We start from the raw sequence: 9,220 nt of genomic DNA on the forward strand, positions 1-9,220 counted from the left end.
ATGATTTAAAAATAGTTAAATAGCAAACATTGGCTAATATAATTCACATTATTATTCTTAAGGTTATTATCAATTTTTACAACATGTCAAACTGTCATGAGACCAAGTCTTTTCTAGATAGTCATTTGCTGTGCAGTCAGAGCAACTGAAAATAACCCTGTTTTGAGTGGTTATTCCATTTACAAATTTCTGTGCCTTCAAAAATCACAGTTGGTACCTTCTTTTCATAAGAATGGTATTAGCATCATCAAATGTGATGCAGGCTTTTGTTAAAGGTTCAAGTGCTTACAGAACATTTTTCTTTTTGTGAAGGCATTTAAGTGATAATTATTCATTCACAAATCTTTAGCAACTTTATGAGATTAATGTATTTTTTTATATTTTGCTTTATTCGTATTGATATGGAGTTTTCAGATATTACACTAGGCAATCTCTTCATTCTGTGTGCCTTTCTTGGTCATTACTGTGGCTCTCCTCCTTACATGTTTTTATAGTAAAATCCCTGACTCTGAACAGTTAATCGCAAGCTAGAGCTCTAGCGTCTCATGATTTCCAACCATGCTTCCTTCAACACACCCAAAGCCCGACTGTATCTAAGTTGCTACTGAGGTAGACAAGCATAGGGAATAGCTTAGCAAGCTGGGAACCTCTTGGCTTGGACTATGTGTATAGTATTCTTTCAGGAATGCATTTGGTACCTCAGACCCTTAGCTACAGGTTTTGTGCACATATAACTCCCTCTGAACAATGAATGCACCTAGAAACCTGTTAGCAAAACAAACTGCATTGAGCTGCACTCACATCTCTCTGAAAACAGGAGTGAGTTTCTTCTCTCCTTAACAATTATCAAAATCATATACTATTCAATTCTATTCCAGTTTTTTCCAGGTACAAACGTAGAGGGGTGGTGGGCAAAAATTGGCCTTCACTGGTTTTGGGTACATATACAGTAAATTGTGTTTTCAAAATGAACTTTTAGAGAGACTCCCCTATTTGCCATCTTGTGCCTATGCATAATTAGGTATGAATAAGATTAAAATTAAGCCAGATGTGGTGGCACAGGCCTTTAATCCCAGCACTCAGGAGGCAGAGGTAGGCAGATCTCTGTGAGTTCAAGGCCAGCCTGGTCTACATAGTGAGCTCCAGGCCTGCTGGGGCTACAGGGAGACCCTGTCTCAAAAAGACCAAAAAATAAGCTTAAAATCAGATTTATTATTGGATGGAACATGCACAATAGAGAAATGGTTGTATAACTTAAATATCTCAATTAAGATAGATAATCTAAAATACACCCCTTAGCAACCAAACACCTTCTCTTGAACCCCATAAAAGAAAGTCAAAAATATTAATCAGGGGCCCTTGAGTACTTTCACTCATGTGGCCTGCTGTCAGTCTTGACAGTGTATCTGACATGTTTAATTGTTTAATTGTTTAAGTGTTCTTTCTCCTTTGGGACATTTGTGAGCCTTTCTTTCAAGTCTTCGAATTAGAGGGCAAGAAAATGGGAATGCCCAGTTCAGATCCTGACTATTAGTAACATTTTCATTTCCCAGAAATAGCAAAACCCAAGACATTGCCTGGATTCTTCTGCTACAAGATCCCAAACTGTGGTATAGGAGATTCCTTATACATGAGGCACAGCTATACCACAAAGCCAGGCTGTGCTCAACCCTGCTCCAATTAGGGTAGGCTCTGCTTTCTAGGCATTCTTTTACCTATGGTTCTAGACCACTCTAGTTCCAATAATCTGAATTTCCCTTGGAATCACCTCAAAATCACGCTCCAAATTCCATAATTTTTTAATCTTCTTGTTTTACGATTGATTTTTTTTTTTGTGTGTGTGTGTGTGTGTGTGTGTGTGTGTGTGTGGTAGGGGAGGGGTGCATGCCAAAATGCAAGTGTGGATGTCAGGGGACAACTAGTAAAATTTAGTTCTCTTCTACTCTGTGGGTCCCAAGGGTCACACTCAAGTCATCATGCTTGGCAGGAAGTGTCTTTACCCACTGAGCAATTTCATTGGGCCAGTTTCATTATTCCTTATTCCTTCCTTAAGAAGAGACTATCAGGCTGGTCATGGTGGTACTCATCTTTAATATCAGCCCTTGGGAGGCAGAGGCATGGGGATCTCTGTGAGTTCAAGGCCAGCCTGGTCTATATAGTGATTTTCAGGCCAGCCAGGGCTACACAGTGAAAGATCCTGTCTAAAATTGGAGACCAGGGCCTGTGTGGTGGCCAGCATTCAGGAGGCAGAGGTAGGTGGATCTCTGTGATAGCAAGGCCAGCCTGGTCCCCATAGCGACTTCCAGGCCATCTGGGGCTACAGGAAGACCCAGTTTCAAAAAGACAACAAAAAATGACAACAGAAGGACCTATTTTCTAAGAAGTCAGAATACCTCACTTGGTTGAGGCGGCTCCCTTCTCACTTAAAGGACCTTCAGATCATTGCCCAGCACATTAACAAGAAGACATCATGTATAGTGCTCCTTTGGGTCTTTATGGGAGATAAAAATGTGAGCACTTTCAGTAGTGAAAAGAATGTTGTGTATAATTGTACTTGAGCAAACAGGTAACAAGTAAAATCAGAAAGTCCAGTCACACTTCCATAGAAAAGATCTTTGAGTAGAATGAGGACAGTTCTTGGAGCCTGTGGATTTATAGATCACAATGGTTGTTAGGAAAATGAGAATATTTTAATAACTTGTTCAGGACTTATTCTATGTAAGTTCTGGTGCCTTTGTTTCCTAGAGACAAATGGCAGTGTTAAGTTGCATTAATAGGGAAAGATGTCACATATAGTGAGAGTGTCTGTTTGGGTGCTAACTGATGTGAGCCAGTTGGACTGGAATCTTCTTTAAGAGCAATTAAAGATGCTGGTTTTGGATTTAGAAGTTTGGCCTTCAGTCCCATCTGCGCCTCTTATTTAATTTACTATGTTGGGCAATTTGATCTGAATTTTGGCATTCTCCTCTGGAGAACAAAGGCCTACAGGTTAATATGCAGTATGGGCAAGGGGGCAGGTAGCGTATTCAACAATCCATGGTGAATAAATGGCTATCCAGAGTCTCAGTTCTTAGATCCATGCCTTCTGGTGATGAGAAACAGTAGAAATAGATTCTGCTCTAAAAAGTGTGTGGATGCACTCTTGGGTGCCTGGGCCTCATCTATTTGCTTAGCACTGACAGTCGAGATAAGAAAGGATGATCTTTCCTCTTCTGAGCCTCACTTCATATTAGAGAAGTTGCACAGATAAGCCTGCTCTGAGTAATGATGGAAAGTTGCTAGGGAGTATTTGGAAAGTGCTTGTCACCTCAACTAGCTTTGAGCATTGCTGACTCAGGGCTTTATGATAAACCAGTCCTCTACACTTCCATTAACCCTCTTCTGCCCCCACTGTACTCCTATATGAAAAATATTCACCTTTCAGACTTTGAGTTAAATCCTATGTCCTTTGTGGCTAAGTGTTCAATCCTTGGGTCTCAGGATCCCCAAATAAAAAATTAGTATACTATTTATTAATCCCCTACAGAAAGATTGTGATTAGCATTTCATGAAATAATAGAGGTCATATGTCAGGTGCAGTGTCTTCTACTTCCTACTCTCTCAGCCCCCAAGATGCAAGCTTCCTGGTCTTAAAGTCATTCAGTAGTATTCTTATACTAGTTTTCAATTCGACTAGAGTACCACAAAGCATAAGGGCCATATCTCATCTTTCCTCAATTTCCAGGATTCAATAGTACAGAGCACTTTATACTATATGTGTGGCACTCTAATGATATATTATGCATATAGGGTCTTCATTGATAAGCGAGCAAAGGAGACAAGAGTGGGCAAAAAGAGAAGTGTAACCTAACACAAGTCAAGCAAAAGCCTTTTTTCACTCCAAGGGGAGCTCTAAAGGTAAGATGATTCATCAGACTTCCTTTGGGAGAAAATATCATTACCTTTATGCAGAGACAAAAAGGACAAAAATACAAAACAAAAATCCCCCATTCTCTAACAACCAGACCGGGCTGCTTGAAGCCTTACCCAGTAACTTGTGTGCATTACAAACAATCAGAGCCTAACTTCCTAATGACTCCTGGTGCCTCACTCCTGATAGCCAGTTTCAGGAAGAACAAATGGTGTGATAAAATTTGCTACCTAACAGGACAGTGAGCATCCCACTACATATCTACTCAAATAAGACTCCACACAAATGGCCCAGAAGACAAGATCAGGTAACTTCTTCCTTTTATACCACTCCCACTGCTTCCTCCTCTCAACTTCCTACTCTCTTTAACAACACACCGAGTCAAATCAGTATTGTCCATATGCACATGGGTTTCTGGGTCATCCACTGGAGTATGAGCACCCTGCCAAGGGCACCATTCCAAAAGAAAACTGACTCTCCCTCCCTCAGAAACCATCAAGTGCCAAGAGCTGCTGAGTTTGGGGTGGGGACCTTATGAGCTCCTCTGACATCCATGTTGGAATTGTGAGTGACATGATCTTGTCTAGATCTTGTAATTTCTCTTAACTGTTACAAAAAGACTTCATTTCCTCTCCAGGGTGTGACTTTCTCTCTCTCTCTCAGAATTCATACACTGTGCTTCTGTCCACAGTGTCTATTTTATATTAAAGCTTTTATGTCAATTATGGCCTGGTAAATACTTTTACTCCTACGTATTGGGCTTATCTTTCCTGGCATGATATTTTGGTGACCCAGTCAAGGGAACTCGACCCTTGCTACTTTGGGCCTCCCTTCACTTTTGTGCTTTTGGGGTGATCACCTGAGGCACCCATAGGTAACTGAAGATCTCTGGCTAGTAGTGCCCTCCAGTGATATCTAAAAGGCCTCTGGGTTGAGACTCGGGACTACTGGGCCACCATCATCATCAGGGTACTAAGGCATTCCCTTCCACCCCCACTCCAAAAGTAAGTAACTAATTTAGTTTCCTCTGGGGGCCCCTTTCATAACAGGTAACACAGGGACAGTGAAAGCTTATCCCACCCAAATTCACACATATTGTAAGGACTTTCTTTATCCTCTCTCCTCTCACTCCTTTTTCCATCCTGGCACTTGCTGCAGCTCTTCAAAGCAGCAAGGAAAATGGAAGAATATGTAGCCATCAGTGTTTGCATCTACTACTTTCCTTCCCAGCCAGACTTTCTGATTCAAGATATTTACAGGTAACCAACCAGGTCTTCCCTTTCACCAAGAAAAGTGAGTTTCCCTTTCTCTCACAATTGGTTTGTGGCAAGGTTCAGTTTTTATTTTTTCAAAGTCAGTCTTAACTGACCAGCTAGATAAATTTGGCTCTGGGTTTGACCTCTGTGGACTGGGAGGGTCCTTCCTTGGTGAATGCCCAGAAAGAAGGCATGCCACAGGAGTCAATGAGGTGGGGCTAGGTTTCCACCATGACATATAAGGAGGTCAATGCCCTAAATGCAATTTCAGGATAAGTACTGTATCTCCATTAGGATCCCATATTTCTTGCTGACTCACTCCCTGGATGTACTCTCAAAAACTGATCTGAGTTTGATCCTCAAAATCTCAAATCAAACAAAAAACTTCCCTTCCTGTGTAATTCAATTTGACCTTTAATCTCATTCCCAAAACAAGAATGTTGTTTTGACAAGATTTGTTTAAATGTTATACAACAATACTTTGGACCACTATCCATTCTTCAAGACTGGTGCAACTAATCTTCTGGGTCTTTAACAACTATGCCTACAAGCCATAGTCAATGAAGCTAAAGGGGCTAAGATGACAGCCAATATTTTGACCCTTATTCCCGGGTCAGATAGGTCTCAAGGGTCCTAGAAACTCAGGAATCACTTGTGCCGTAGCACAACGGAAGCTCCTCATACCTGGGACCGTCTGTAGAGGAGTCAGCACACTTAGATTGCCCAGGGGTTCCAGCATGACTCTTAATGCCCATCCACTGAAGAAGCCCTGAAAGGGGTAAGTGGGTACATGCCTATGTCTGATGGGCATTATAAAGAGGCAGGCACCTGACAATGAGGAGTGGGTGCCCACCTCAACAGTTGCTCTTGCCTGCTTCCCACATTATGCTGTCTGAACTGCCCCTGATCTGGCTCCCACAGACGGTTTCAGCTGCAAGGACAGTCACTGTGCCCTCGGGAGTACCCTGGACTTACTGCCTCTGAGAGCTCAGCCTGTGGGTCACGAGCAGGACCTCTTGAAATCTTCTTCAGCCTTCACTATTTTTCAGATACCGCATTGACACCCCTGGATCCTGTCAGCCATTCTGACTGGAAATTCTGTTGTAACTTGTTCATGCCTGTGATTCTCTGGTAAACAATGAGGAAATTATGACTGCCTGAGGACCTGATAAGTCCAGTCTCAACACAACCTGCCCCATCTGCTGCTGCCCCTTCATGGCTCTGCCTAGCATCCATACACTTTTTTTCAATCCATTATCCTACAGAATCACTATAAGCACTTCAAAAACCACGATTTAAGCATTAATACTTTCCCTTGGTTTGCTTTTCAGTAACCCATACTATCAGATTGCAACTTCTCACTAGGAGTACCTTTTACTCAGTCACTGAAGTGAATAATCACATTTATTCAGATTCACTTCCACTTGTCAACTCCGTTTTTTTCATTCTCATTCAGTTTTATCACTGTCAGTCCCATTATGATCCAGTCCACACACCCACTTTGGGTTGTATTAAAGAATATTCTTATTTTACTTTTGAATTTATGAGGGCAAAGCACCCATTCCCTGGCTGTCCCACCCCTAACCTGGACTCCTGAGAATAGCTTCCTTCCCTGCTTGCTCTGGATTCCTGAGGCCAGCCTCCATCCCTGACTGCCGGAGAGTCCTGAATCCTACCTCTACCTAGCAATCATCCCAAATTGTGCCTGCTGACTAGAGGGATCTAGACCTTAGGAGAAAGCCTGAGAGCATCTGATCCTCATCTGACTTGGGCCTCTGTGGGAACTCCTGAGCAGCAGGAGGAAAACCACCTGACCCCTCTAACACAAAATCAAAAGAGAGAACCTGAAGCCAAGGCCAATCAGCTTTTCATGCCCAACAAGAAAACCATAAAGGCAAATAAAGTTTACAAACAGAGGCAGACTTAAACTAAACAAAGGAAGGCTTGAGTCTCACACAAGAATCAGAAAATACAAAAGAAATCCACATATCAAAGTCACAGTGAAAAAATAATAACATGAAAAACCCAAATAATATATCCCCACCAAGTACCAATAGTCCCCTAGAGGAGTACAATGAGAGCCCCTAGAGATAACACAGGACCCGGAATTCAAAAGAACAACCATAAACATGATAAAAGAATGCAGTTAATTTAAAGAACATACAAAGAAATTAAAGAACTGAAAGAAGAGGGATAAACATCTGAATCAATTCAGAAGAGATAGAAATAGTGAAGAATACTCAGGCTGAAATGAAGAAGGAAGTGAAACACTCAATAAGCTAATTAGAAATGACAGGAGAAAGCATCACCAGAAGGATGAATGAAATGGAAAACAGAATATTAAGACTGGAAGATAAAGTGGACAAATTAGACCATTCAAGTAAAGATTATGAAAAATTTAAGAAAAAATAAGAATGGAAGATGCAGGAATTGTGTGACACCATAAAAAGACCAAACTTATGCATCATAGGCATAGAGGAAGGAGAAGAACCTCATGATAATGCTATGGACCAGATTCTCAAAAGGATTATAGAAGAAAATTTCCCCAAATTAAAGAAAGACATGCCCATACAAATACAAGAAGCATACAGAACACCAGACAGGACCAGAAAAGAAACTCTCCATGGCACATCATAGTAAAAACACTAAATGTTCAGAACAAAGAGACAATACTAAAAGCTGCAAAAAAAAAAACAAGAAATCATATATAAAGGAAAACCCATCAGGATTACAGCTGACTTTTCAGTGCAAACTATGAAAGCCAGAAGCACCTGGACCAAATTATTCCCAGTTCTAAATGACGACAGATGCCAACCCAGATTATTTACCCAGCCAAAATCTCTATTATAGTAGGAGGGGAAAGAAAAATCTCCCATGACATAAATAGGCTGAAAGAATTCATACCCACAAAACCAGCCCTTCAGACAGTTTTTGAAGCAATACAAAGATTTGAAGAAAGGAATAACTATAGCCAAGGGGTAACAGAAAGAAACTTAATGAAGGTATAATTGTGGAAATGCACAGTTACAGGAAGAATGCAAAAAGAAATAAAAACGACAGCAATCAATACACATCTTTCGTTAATAATTTTAAATATTAATGGACTTGAACTACCCAGTCAAAAGACACAGACTATTTGATTGGATTAATAAACAAAATGCTAAACATTGTCACAATTGGGCTTGTTGACAATTGTGCTCATTCATTAAAGGAGGGCCAAGCAAGTTCATTGGACTCTCACCAGATTATCCAGCCACTCTTCCCAGCCAACTGTATGTAATTTGATTCTAATCACACATGGCCTCCTAGATTTGGGGACAGCTAAAGTAAACAATCTGGGGAAGGCTAGGAAGAGAAGGCATGGGTAAAGGCTTTCCAGTGTGCATACCCTCAGGTCATACATACACCTCAGCAACCCCTCAGTTACCTTGGTAAGTAAGCTCAATAAATTCATTGGTTCCCCAGTAAAACTTTAATCAAACATTGGCTTGACACTAGAACCTTGAAAGGGAATAAGCATTGCTTAGCATCCCCAGGAAAAGAAGACTCACAACAGATAGAAAATTTGATAATGCTATTATGTCTCATAATTATTTTTTTAAAAAGAAAATGAGAATGTAAAAGATGTTAAAAGGATATGGGAATGGAGATATTTTCCAAAATAGAAAAAAAATGAGAAATCCAAAGCCAGTGATGAAAGTCTATTTAGGTTTGTTATGATATATAAAGGATGAGAAAAAATAATATACACATAATCTTAAAATGTCTATGGTTATAGTTTAGTCAACTACTTTGAGGAACAAAATATATCTAGTCAAAGTTTATCTGAGAATATTTGATTTTTTAACCAAGGCTTATCTACATAGCACATGATAATTAAAAGTACCAGACTGGTGGAACTAACCTTACTGGATGTCTAACAGCCATAGTGTGAGGCCTATACTAATGTGGTCGGAGGGACTTAAAGGACAATTTTTGACCCTTGCCCTCCAAGATCAACTATGTTCCAGGAGACTATGGAACATCTCTCAAAATGTCCTGTAACTGTGGTGAG

The sequence above is a fragment of the Nannospalax galili genome, unplaced genomic scaffold (genome assembly GCF_000622305.1).
Source record: "Nannospalax galili isolate Female #2095 unplaced genomic scaffold, S.galili_v1.0 scaffold671, whole genome shotgun sequence".
Lineage (NCBI taxonomy): Eukaryota > Metazoa > Chordata > Mammalia > Rodentia > Spalacidae > Nannospalax > Nannospalax galili.